Consider the following 12,445-nt stretch of genomic DNA (forward strand, 5'->3'; position numbering starts at 1 on the left):
CTGGCCGTACCCATGACCCCTGAGGAAGTGTTTACATGGACTAATTGCTCAGACAAATTAGCAAATAACCAAACCGTTAATTCTAGATTATGGAACACCACTGTTGCCATCCCAGTTGTGGGGTGGGTGGGATTTCCCTGGTGGCAAGGTAATATGACCGGAAAAATAAACAACTTACAATATTTAGCGTTTAAAGGAGGTGTATGGGTTCCTAGAAATAAGACGGGACTAACAGACTTAGGGTTAATTCCTACAGAAAATATACAACTCAGTTTTAGTAGCACAGTATCTTCTTCTCAACCTTTTAAACCTGATATAGTAGAAAAATACATACACAATAATGGTTGGAAATATTCACAATTATTCCCCGATGGAAACAATGATACATGTTCAAAGATACCAGGTAATATATTATGTAATGAATCAAGTGCATATGACCCAGGTACACCGACTTGTGAAAATCCAGATGCAGGATACTGTAGTCCATTAGGTCAAAAACCCCCTTGGTGTATACTTCAGAATGTATCTAAATTTTTAGATTTGGTACATAGGTTGGTGCTCCAACACTCTGCAATATGGGATCTGCCTGAAGGAACCTTCTGGATTTGTGGAAATGGAGCATACAAATGGCTCCCAGTAGGAATAAAAGGTGCATGTACTCTAGGACGCTTAACACCGGCCACATTTATAGTTCAGAATCAGCAGGTAGATATGCAAGCAGTACCTAAACACACACTATACAAAAGAGCAGCCGACAACTCGCCTAGACCTTCAGGTAGGCCACATGTGGTCCAAATGGGAATTCCTAATAAAATATTCAGCACTTTCTTTGTGTATCCAATGTTGATGCAGATGTGGGATAAATTAGTTCAGGCCACCGACTATCTAGATGATCAGATATGGGATATTATGGATATACTTAATACTAGTATAGCTGTCCAAAATCAACTTATAATTGTTACTAATCAACATACTGTAGTGTTAGACTACCTAACTGCGGCCCAGGGAGGAATGTGTCAAATTATTGGTCCAACCTGTTGTCATTACATAGATCCAAACAGTACAATGAGTATGAGGTTCAAGCTGGCAGATATACAACGATTACGGGATGAATATGACAGACACAATGACCAAAATAAAGATAGCTGGTGGTCAGACACCTTCTCCTTTCTCAACCCAAAGAACTGGTTTAAGGGTATTGGAGGTTGGGTGGCTGGAATTCTGCAAGGTATATTACAGATTGTGCTAATTATAGTAGTCATATATGTAGTGTTTAAAATAGGATTAAAAATTATTTTAATATGCATAAATAAGCTTTGTAACACGGACTCAAGAATATGAAAGAAAAGAACTCCCGGACCAGGTTTTCTACCAAAAGTCCATAAGGAAGAATCAAAGGGGGGACTGAGAGGATGATAGGAGTTATACTTCACCCAAGACTACGATGTAAGACACAGATGAAGTTATTCTTCCCTTATCTGGACATTTGGACTGACGCCCAGAAATTAGATTGTAACTTGTTTTTAGCTGTCTCAGCAACCTTCTACTGTTATCACTTTTCTGTTTATGAAACTTTCTTATCAACATTCCACTGTTATGAATCATCACTTCACTGCTTGTGAAACAAAAGCATTTTACTGCGCATGTGTGACAAAAAAACTAAGATTATTAGTATAAATAAAGGGACAGCACCTATAGAGGCTGACGCGCTCAGGGGCTTCCCAGTACTTGATTATACACTACGTGTCTGTGTATTTCTTGTTACGGGGATACCCCGACTCCAACAAGGACCCTCCATGGCTGAATGATCCTAACACTGGACACCGACCTTACGTAAAGTAGAGGATGGAAGTCCCAAGCCCCCCAAGACCTCTAAGATAAGGACGCAACCCCGCCGCCTCTACCAGGCCTCACACCGAGCTCCTTGCCACGGCTAGGAGTGCTTATTGACCCCGCAGCCGGCCGTATGCAAATGATGGCGTTAAAAGCATCTCGCGCTGTGAAGGGGCCAGGCTTTCAGCAGCTGCCCAGGGGATGGTTTTAGAGGGCGACCGCCTAACGAGGGCCAGCAGAAGTAACGTCTTCTTCTTCAAAGAAGCTTGTGTAACTAACCCAATCAGACAGCTGCCCAGGAGCTAACCTCAGTGCTAGGAAGGAGCGGGAGGGAATTGAGGGGGTGGTTCCTGCTAAGGCCCTGAAATAATAATAAGACAGGCAGGAGAGTCTGACGCATGGTGGCGGAAAAGCTGCAGGTGCAAATAGGGAATGTGGTCTCGTGCGAGCAACTTGTGCATGCTCGCTGTGTGTGAGTGTGCGCTTCCTAGGTACGGCGCGCTGCAGACAGTCAAAAGGGTTGCTCCCTTTCATTAAAAGTTAATCCCCGGCTGCAGGCTATTAGAAAGCAACTAACCGCGCTCTACTCACCCTACCCAGGTCTACCGGTGAGTCTCGCCGCTGCTCCCGGCCTGTGGCATTGGCCGCGACGCTGACGTTCCGTCGACAGCGCGGCAGCCGATCAGTGAGCTCAGCGGCTCTGAGCGGGGCGTTCTGTCTACAAGACCTTTTTAAGGAGCCAGCAAAAAACTGAAGAGAAAGGAAAGCACAAAAGCACCTTATCTTACTAAGCACTGGAAAGGGCAGCCGGCAACCGGACGTCAAAGTAGAAAAGCAGCAAGTGAGAGGCCTGTCTTTGCCTACAGCCACACCACCCTGAACACGCCTGATCTTGTCTGATCTTGGAAGCTAAGCAGGGTTGGGCCTGGTTAGTACTTGGATGGGAGACTGCCTGGGAATACCAGGTGCTGTAGGCTTTTGCTTTTTCTTACTTCCACCAGCAGGGGTCACTCTCCTCTATGCCTTTTTTCCATTCCTTTTTTCACAAGCGCACACATGCTCCTTTCTTCTTTTCATTTGCTTTCTCTCTTGCGCTATTTAATCCTTGCAAAATACGAGCATCCTTCTCATCACCGTGGACCTCCAGCATTGTTGCTTATTTACTTTTAATACTAGGCTTCTTTTCACCAGGACCAGCGACTCCCGCATGACTGGAGGAAACCACCGCTGACCTGGAGGCCAGTTTACAGCACAACCCAAGCAAAACACCTTTGCAGGCCACACTACCCCCCCCCCGAAGAGCAGCTCAAATTCACTCGCAACCATCTCACCCTCTTCCTTCATTCACTCCTGGGCGTTTCGCTCCACCCCAAGTTGTGGGTCCAGCTTGCTCTTTCTGTCACATCCCCGCGATGAACGGTTTAGCCTGCAGGAGACCCTGCGCCGAGCCATTTTTAAACAGATCTGATGCGGCAGGTGTTTCGTTGCTCAACAAACAACACCTATAGGGACGGCACAGCCTATGCATCGGTCCTTCGGAGACCGCCCCAGAACGGCCAGAGTTCTCGTCCCCACGCGAGCCTGAGGAAGGCTGGCCGGTCGATGGGCCAAGCAGCGTCTACTGGCCATACCACCTTGGATACGTCCGATCTCGGAAGCAAAGCAGAGATGGGTTCAGAAATACTTGGTTGGGACACCTCCTGAGAACACCAGGTATTGTAGACAATTTTGATGACGTTTTGCCATCTTGCGCAGCTCGGCTAGCATGGAGTGGCGCCTTGCTAGACACCGACCTTATGTAAAGTAGAGGATAGAAGTCCCAAGCCCCCCAAGACCTCTAAGATAAGGACGCAACCCCGCCGCCTCTACCAGGCCTCACACCGAGCTCCTTGCCACGGCTAGGAGTGCTTATTGACCCCGCAGCCGGCCGTATGCAAATGATGGCGTTAAAAGCATCTCGCGCTGTGAAGGGGCCAGGCTTTCAGCAGCTGCCCAGGGGATGGTTTTAGAGGGCGACCGCCTAACGAGGGCCAGCAGAAGTAACGTCTTCTTCTTCAAAGAAGCTTGTGTAACTAACCCAATCAGACAGCTGCCCAGGAGCTAACCTCAGTGCTAGGAAGGAGCGGGAGGGAATTGAGGGGGTGGTTCCTGCTAAGGCCCTGAAATAATAATAAGACAGGCAGGAGAGTCTGACGCATGGTGGCGGAAAAGCTGCAGGTGCAAATAGGGAATGTGGTCTCGTGCGAGCAACTTGTGCATGCTCGCTGTGTGTGAGTGTGCGCTTCCTAGGTACGGCGCGCTGCAGACAGTCAAAAGGGTTGCTCCCTTTCATTAAAAGTTAATCCCCGGCTGCAGGCTATTAGAAAGCAAATAACCGCGCTCTACTCACCCTACCCAGGTCTACCGGTGAGTCTCACCGCTGCTCCCGGCCTGTGGCATTGGCCGCGACGCTGACGTTCCGTCGACAGCGCGGCAGCCGATCAGTGAGCTCAGGGGCTGTGAGCGGGGCGTTCTGTCTACAAGACCTTTTTAAGGAGCCAGCAAAAAATTGAAGAGAAAGGAAAGCACAAAAGCACCTTATCTTACTAAGCACTGGAAAGGGCAGCCGGCAACCGGACGTCAAAGTAGAAAAGCAGCAAGTGAGAGGCCTGTCTCTGCCTACGGCCACACCACCCTGAACACGCCCGATCTCGTTTGATCTTGGAAGCTAAGCAGGGTTGGGCCTGGTTAGTACTTGGATGGGAGACCACCTGGGAATACCAGGTGCTGTAGGCTTTTGCTTTTTCTTACTTCCACCAGCAAGGGTTACTCTCCTCTATGCCTTTTTTCCATTCCTTTTTTCACAAGCGCACACATGCTCCTTTCTTCTTTTCATTTGCTTTCTCTCTTGCGCTATTTAATCCTTGCAAAATACCAGCATCCTTCTCATCACCGTGGACCTCCAGCATTGTTGCTTATTTACTTTTAATACTAGGCTTCTTTTCACCAGGACCAGCGACTCCCGCATGACTGGAGGAAACCACCGCTGACCTGGAGGCAACCACTGGTAACCCGGAGGCCAGTTTACAGCACAACCCAAGCAAAACACCTTTGCAGGCCACACGACCCCCCCCCGAAGAGCAGCTCAAATTCACTCGCAACCATCTCACCCTCTTCCTTCATTCACTCCTGGGCGTTTCGCTCCACCCCAAGTTGCGGGTCCAGCTTGCTCTTTCTGTCACATCCCCGCGATGAACAGTTTAGCCTGCAGGAGACCCTGCGCCGAGCCATTTTTAAACACATCTGATGCGGCAGGTGTTTCATTGCTCAACAAACAACACCTATAGGGACGGCACAGCCTATGCATCGGTCCTTCGGAGACCGCCCCAGAACGGCCATAGTTCTCGTCCCCACGCGAGCCTGAGGAAGGCTGGCCGGGCGATGGGCCAAGCAGCGTCTACTGGCCATACCACCTTGGATACGTCCGATCTCGGAAGCAAAGCAGAGATGGGTTCGGAAATACTTGGTTGGGACACCTCCTGAGAACACCAGGTATTGTAGACAATTTTGATGACGTTTTGCCATCTTGCCCAGCTCGGCTAGCATGGAGTGGCGCCTTGCTGGACACCGACCTTACGTAAAGTAGAGGCTGGAAGTCCCAAGCCTCCCAAGCCCCCCAAGACCTCTAAGATAAGGACGCAACCCCGCCGCCTCTACCAGGCCTCACACCGAGCTCCTTGCCACGGCTAGGAGTGCTTATTGACCCCGCAGCCGGCCGTATGCAAATGATGGCGTTAAAAGCATCTCACGCTGTGAAGGGGCCAGGCTTTCAGCAGCTGCCCAGGGGATGGTTTTAGAGGGCGACCGCCTAACGAGGGCCAGCAGAAGTAACGTCTTCTTCTTCAAAGAAGCTTGTGTAACTAACCCAATCAGACAGCTGCCCAGGAGCTAACCGCAGTGCTAGGAAGGAGCGGGAGGGAATTGAGGGGGTGGTTCCTGCTAAGGCCCTGAAATAATAATAAGACAGGCAGGAGAGTCTGACACATGGTGGCGGAAAAGCTGCAGGGGCAAATAGGGAATGTGGTCTCGTGCGAGCAACTTGTGCATGCTCGCTGTGTGTGAGTGTGGGCTTCCTAGGTACGGCGCGCTGCAGACAGTCAAAAGGGTTGCTCCCTTTCATTAAAAGTTAATCCCCGGCTGCAGGCTATTAGAAAGCAACTAACCGCGCTCTACTCACCCTACCCAGGTCTACCGGTGAGTCTCGCCGCTGCTCCCGGCCTGTGGCATTGGCCGCGACGCTGATGTTCCGTCGACAGCGCGGCAGCCGATCAGTGAGCTCAGCGGCTCTGAGCGGGGCGTTCTGTCTACAAGACCTTTTTAAGGAGCCAGCAAAAAAGTGAAGAGAAAGGAAAGCACAAAAGCACCTTGTCTTACTAAGCACTGGAAAGGGCAGCCGGCAACCGGACGTCAAAGTAGAAAAGCAGCAAGTGAGAGGCCTGTCTCTACCTACGGCCACACCACCCTGAACACGCCTGATCTTGTCTGATCTTGGAAGCTAAGCAGGGTTGGGCTAGATTAGTACTTGGATGGGAGACTGCATGGGAATACCAGGTGCTGTAGGCTTTTGCTTTTTCTTACTTCCACCAGCAGGGGTCACTCTCCTCTATGCCTTTTTTCCATTCCTTTTTTCACAAGCGCACACATGCTCCTTTCTTCTTTTCATTTGCTTTCTCTCTTGCGCTATTTAATCCTTGCAAAATACCAGCATCCTTCTCATCACCGTGGACCTCCAGCATTGTTGCTTATTTACTTTTAATACTAGGCTTCTTTTCACCAGGACCAGCGACTCCCGCATGACTGGAGGCAACCACCGCTGACCTGGAGGCAACCACTGGTAACCTGGAGGCCAGTTTACAGCACAACCCAAGCAAAACACCTTTGCAGGCCACACGACCCCCCCCCCGAAGAGCAGCTCAAATTCACTCGCAACCATCTCACCCTCTTCCTTCATTCACTCCTGGGCGTTTCGCTCCACCCCAAGTTGCGGGTCCAGCTTGCTCTTTCTGTCACATCCCCGCGATGAACGGTTTAGCCTGCAGGAGACCCTGCGCCGAGCCATTTTTAAACACATCTGATGTGGCAGGTGTTTCATTGCTCAACAAACAACACCTATAGGGACGGCACAGCCTATGCATCGGTCCTTCGGAGACCGCCCCAGAACGGCCAGAGTTCTCGTCCCCACGCGAGCCTGAGGAAGGCTGGCCGGTCGATGGGCCAAGCAGCGTCTACTGGCCATACCACCTTGGATACGTCCGATCTCGGAAGCAAAGCAGAGATGGGTTCGGAAATACTTGGTTGGGACACCTCCTGAGAACACCAGGTATTGTAGACAATTTTGATGACGTTTTGCCATCTTGCCCAGCTCGGCTAGCATGGAGTGGCGCCTTGCTGGACACCGACCTTACGTAAAGTAGAGGCTGGAAGTCCCAAGCCTCCCAAGCCCCCCAAGACCTCTAAGATAAGGACGCAACCCCGCCGCCTCTACCAGGCCTCACACCGAGCTCCTTGCCACGGCTAGGAGTGCTTATTGACCCCGCAGCCGGCCGTATGCAAATGATGGCGTTAAAAGCATCTCGCGCTGTGAAGGGGCCAGGCTTTCAGCAGCTGCCCAGGGGATGGTTTTAGAGTGCGACCGCCTAACGAGGGCCAGCAAAAGTAACGTCTTCTTCTTCAAAGAAGTTTGTGTAACTAACCCAATCAGACAGCTGCCCAGGAGCTAACCTCAGTGCTAGGAAGGAGCGGGAGGGAATTGAGGGGGTGGTTCCTGCTAAGGCCCTGAAATAATAATAAGACAGGCAGGAGAGTCTGACGCATGGTGGCGGAAAAGCTGCAGGTGCAAATAGGGAATGTGGTCTCGTGCGAGCAACTTGTGCATGCTCGCTGTGTGTGAGTGTGCGCTTCCTAGGTACGGCGCGCTGCAGACAGTCAAAAGGGTTGCTCCCTTTCATTAAAAGTTAATCCCCGGCTGCAGGCTATTAGAAAGCAACTAACCGCGCTCTACTCACCCTACCCAGGTCTACCGGTGAGTCTCGCCGCTGCTCCCGGCCTGTGGCATTGGCCGCGACGCTGACGTTCTGTCGACAGCGCGGCAGCCGATCAGTGAGCTCAGCGGCTCTGAGCGGGGCGTTCTGTCTACAAGACCTTTTTAAGGAGCCAGCAAAAAAGTGAAGAGAAAGGAAAGCACAAAAGCACCTCGTCTTACTAAGCACTGGAAAGGGCAGCCGGCAACCGGACGTCAAAGTAGAAAAGCAGCAAGTGAGAGGCCTGTCTCTGCCTACGGCCACACCACCCTGAACACGCCTGATCTCGTCTGATCTTGGAAGCTAAGCAGTGTTGGGCCTGGTTAGTACTTGGATGGGAGACCGCCTGGGAATACCAGGTGCTGTAGGCTTTTGCTTTTTCTTACTTCCACCAGCAAGGGTCACTCTCCTCTATGCCTTTTTTCCATTCCTTTTTTCACAAGCGCACACATGCTCCTTTCTTTTCATTTGCTTTCTCTCTTGCGCTATTTAATCCTTGCAAAATACCAGCATCCTTCTCATCACCGTGGGCCTCCAGCATTGTTGCTTAGTTACTTTTAATACTAGGCTTCTTTTCACCAGGACCAGCGACTCCCGCATGACTGGAGGCAACCACCGCTGACCTGGAGGCCAGTTTACAGCACAACCCAAGCAAAACACCTTTGCAGGCCACACGACCCCCCCGAAGAGCAGCTCAAATTCACTCGCAACCATCTCACCCTCTTCCTTCATTCACTCCTGGGCGTTTCGCTCCACCCCAAGTTGCGGGTCCAGCTTGCTCTTTCTGTCACATCCCCGCGATGAACGGTTTAGCCTGCAGGAGACCCTGCGCCGAGCCATTTTTAAACACATCTGATGCGGCAGGTGTTTCATTGCTCAACAAACAACACCTATAGGGACGGCACAGCCTATGCATCGGTCCTTCGGAGACCGCCCCAGAACGGCCGAGTTCTCGTCCCCACGCGAGCCTGAGGAAGGCTGGCCGGGCGATGGGCCAAGCAGCGTCTACTGGCCATACCACCTTGGATACGTCCGATCTCGGAAGCAAAGCAGAGATGGGTTCGTAAATACTTGGTTGGGACACCTCCTGAGAACACCAGGTATTGTAGACAATTTTGATGACGTTTTGCCATCTTGCCCAGCTCGCCTAGCATGGAGTGGCGCCTTGCTGGACACCGACCTTACGTAAAGTAGAGGCTGGAAGTCCCAAGCCTCCCAAGCCCCCCAAGACCTCTAAGATAAGGACGCAACCCCGCCGCCTCTACCAGGCCTCACACCGAGCTCCTTGCCACGGCTAGGAGTGCTTATTGACCCCGCAGCCGGCCGTATGCAAATGATGGCGTTAAAAGCATCTCGCGCTGTGAAGAGGCCAGGCTTTCAGCAGCTGACCAGGGGATGGTTTTAGAGGGCGACCGCCTAACGAGGGCCAGCAGAAGTAACGTCTTCTTCTTCAAAGAAGCTTGTGTAACTAACCCAATCAGACAGCTGCCCAGGAGCTAACCTCAGTGCTAGGAAGGAGCGGGAGGGAATTGAGGGGGTGGTTCCTGCTAAGACCCTGAAATAATAATAAGACAGGCAGGAGAGTCTGACGCATGGTGGCGGAAAAGCTGCAGGTGCAAATAGGGAATGTGGTCTCGTGCGAGCAACTTGTGCATGCTCGCTGTGTGTGTGTGTGTGCTTCCTAGGTACGGCGTGCTGCAGACAGTCAAAAGGGTTGCTCCCTTTCATTAAAAGTTAATCCCCGGCTGCAGGCTATTAGAAAGCAACTAACCGCGCTCTACTCACCCTACCCAGGTCTACCGGTGAGTCTCGCCGCTGCTCCCGGCCTGTGGCATTGGCCGCGACGCTGACGTTCCGTCGACAGCGCGGCAGCCGATCAGTAAGCTCAGCGGCTCTGAGCGGGGCGTTCTGTCTACAAGACCTTTTTAAGGAGCCAGTAAAAAAGTGAAGAGAAAGGAAAGCACAAAAGCACCTTGTCTTACTAAGCACTGGAAAGGGCAGCCGGCAACCGGACGTCAAAGTAGAAAAGCAGCAAGTGAGAAGCCAGTCTCTACCTACGGCTACACCACCCTGAACACACCCGATCTCGTCTGATCTTGGAATCTAAGCAGGGTTGGGCCTGCTTAGTACTTGGATGGGAGACCGCCTGGGAATACCAGGTGCTGTAGGCTTTTGCTTTTTCTTACTTCCACAAGCAGGGGTCACTCTCCTCTATGCCTTTTTTCCATTCCTTTTTTCACAAGCGCACACATGCTCCTTTCTTCTTTTCATTTGCTTTCTCTCTTGCGCTATTTAATCCTTGCAAAATACCAGCATCCTTCTCATCACCGTGGGCCTCCAGCATTGTTGCTTATTTACTTTTAATACTAGGCTTCTTTTCACCAGGACCAGCGACTCCCGCATGACTGGAGGCAACCACCGCTGACCTGGAGGCCAGTTTACAGCACAACCCAAGCAAAACACCTTTGCAGGCCACACGACCCCCCCGAAGAGCAGCTCAAATTCACTCGCAACCATCTCACCCTCTTCCTTCATTCACTCCTGGGCGTTTCGCTCCACCCCAAGTTGCGGGTCCAGCTTGCTCTTTCTGTCACATCCCCGCGATGAACGGTTTAGCCTGCAGGAGACCCTGCGCCGAGCCATTTTTAAAAACATCTGATGCGGCAGGTGTTTCATTGCTCAACAAACAACACCTATAGGGACGGCACAGCCTATGCATCGGTCCTTCGGAGACCGCCCCAGAACGGCCAGAGTTCTCGTCCCCACGCGAGCCTGAGGAAGGCTGGCCGGGCGATGGGCCAAGCAGCGTCTACTGGCCATACCACCTTGGATACGTCCGATCTCGGAAGTAAAGCAGAGATGGGTTCGGAAATACTTGGTTGGGACACCTCCTGAGAACACCAGGTATTGTAGACAATTTTGATGACGTTTTGCCATCTTGCCCAGCTCGGCTAGCATTGAGTGGCGCCTTGCTGGACACCGACCTTACGTAAAGTAGAGGCTGGAAGTCCCAAGCCTCCCAAGCCCCCCAAGACCTCTAAGATAAGGACGCAACCCCGCCGCCTCTACCAGGCCTCACACCGAGCTCCTTGCCACGGCTAGGAGTGCTTATTGACCCCGCAGCCGGCCGTATGCAAATGATGGCGTTAAAAGCATCTCGCGCTGTGAAGGGGCCAGGCTTTCAGCAGCTGCCCAGGGGATGGTTTTAAAGGGCGACCGCCTAACGAGGGCCAGCAGAAGTAACGTCTTCTTCTTCAAAGAAGCTTGTGTAACTAACCCAATCAGACAGCTGCCCAGGAGCTAACCTCAGTGCTAGGAAGGAGCGGGAGGGAATTGAGGGGGTGGTTCCTGCTAAGGCCCTGAAATAATAATAAGACAGGCAGGAGAGTCTGACGCATGGTGGCGGAAAAGCTGCAGGTGCAAATAGGGAATGTGGTCTCGTGCGAGCAACTTGTGCATGCTCGCTGTGTGTGAGTGTGCGCATCCTAGGTACGGCGCGCTGCAGACAGTCAAAAGGGTTGCTCCCTTTCATTAAAAGTTAATCCCCGGCTGCAGGCTATTAGAAAGCAACTAACCGCGCTCTACTCACCCTACCCAGGTCTACCGGTGAGTCTCGCCGCTGCTCCCGGCCTGTGGCATTGGCCGCGACGCTGACGTTCCGTCGACAGCGCGGCAGCCGATCAGTGAGCTCAGCGGCTCTGAGCGGGGCGTTCTGTCTACAAGACCTTTTTAAGGAGCCAGCAAAAAAGTGAAGAGAAAGGAAAGCACAAAAGCACCTTGTCTCACTAAGCACTGGAAAGGGCAGCCGGCAACCGGACGTCAAAGTAGAAAAGCAGCAAGTGAGAGGCCAGTCTCTGCTTATGGCCACACCACCCTGAACACGCCCAATCTCGTCTCATCTCGGAAGCTAAGCAGGGTCAGGCCTGGTTAGTACTTGGATGGGAGACCGCCTGGGAATACCAGGTGCTGTAGGCTTTTGCTTTGTCTTACTTCCACAAGCAGGGGTCACTCTCCTCTATGCCTTTTTTCCATTCCTTTTTTCACAAGCGCACACATGCTCCTTTCTTCTTTTCATTTGCTTTCTCTCTTGCGCTATTTAATCCTTGCAAAATACCAGCATCCTTCTCATCACCGTGGACCTCCAGCATTGTTGCTTATTTACTTTTAATACTAGGCTTCTTTTCACCAGGACCAGCGACTCCCGGCTGACTGGAGGCAACCACCGCTGACCTGGAGGCAACCACCGGTAACCTGGAGGCCAGTTTACAGCACAACCCAAGCAAAACACCTTTGCAGGCCACACGACCCCCCCGAAGAGCAGCTCAAATTCACTCGCAACCATCTCACCCTCTTCCTTCATTCACTCCTGGGCGTTTCGCTCCACCCCTAGTTGCGGGTCCAGCTTGCTCTTTCTGTCACATCCCCGCGATGAACGGTTTAGCCTGCAGGAGACCCTGCGCCGAGCCATTTTTAAACACATCTGATGCGGCAGGTGTTTCATTGCTCAACAAACAACACCTATAGGGACGGCACAGCCTATGCATCGGTCCTTC

The 12,445-nt window shown here is 51.9% G+C and overlaps 4 non-coding genes and 2 pseudogenes across 4 annotated transcripts; all 6 read left to right on the forward strand.

The window, feature by feature from the left end:
* Nucleotides 1-2,691: 2,691 nt before the first annotated feature.
* Nucleotides 2,692-2,810, forward strand: LOC141266717 (5S ribosomal RNA). The gene has a single exon (XR_012320744.1). It is a non-coding gene; the product is annotated as a 5S ribosomal RNA (ribosomal RNA).
* Nucleotides 2,811-4,489: 1,679 nt separating this feature from the next.
* Nucleotides 4,490-4,608, forward strand: LOC141267855 (5S ribosomal RNA). The gene has a single exon (XR_012321347.1). It is a non-coding gene; the product is annotated as a 5S ribosomal RNA (ribosomal RNA).
* A 1,708-nt stretch (nt 4,609-6,316) lies between these two features.
* LOC141267435 (5S ribosomal RNA) lies at nt 6,317-6,435 on the forward strand (annotated as a pseudogene).
* Nucleotides 6,436-8,144: 1,709 nt separating this feature from the next.
* On the forward strand, nt 8,145-8,263 carry LOC141266341 (5S ribosomal RNA). Its single transcript, XR_012320381.1, has one exon. It is a non-coding gene; the product is annotated as a 5S ribosomal RNA (ribosomal RNA).
* A 1,681-nt stretch (nt 8,264-9,944) lies between these two features.
* LOC141266906 (5S ribosomal RNA) lies at nt 9,945-10,063 on the forward strand. Its single transcript, XR_012320925.1, has one exon. It is a non-coding gene; the product is annotated as a 5S ribosomal RNA (ribosomal RNA).
* Nucleotides 10,064-11,748: 1,685 nt separating this feature from the next.
* LOC141267927 (5S ribosomal RNA) lies at nt 11,749-11,867 on the forward strand (annotated as a pseudogene).
* The last annotated feature ends 578 nt before the right edge of the window (nt 11,868-12,445 follow it).

Source organism: Phyllobates terribilis, unplaced genomic scaffold, assembly GCF_046119375.1.
Source record: "Phyllobates terribilis strain yellow unplaced genomic scaffold, ASM4611937v1 Scaffold_4__5_contigs__length_816908805, whole genome shotgun sequence".
In the NCBI taxonomy this organism is placed as follows: Eukaryota; Metazoa; Chordata; class Amphibia; order Anura; family Dendrobatidae; genus Phyllobates; species Phyllobates terribilis.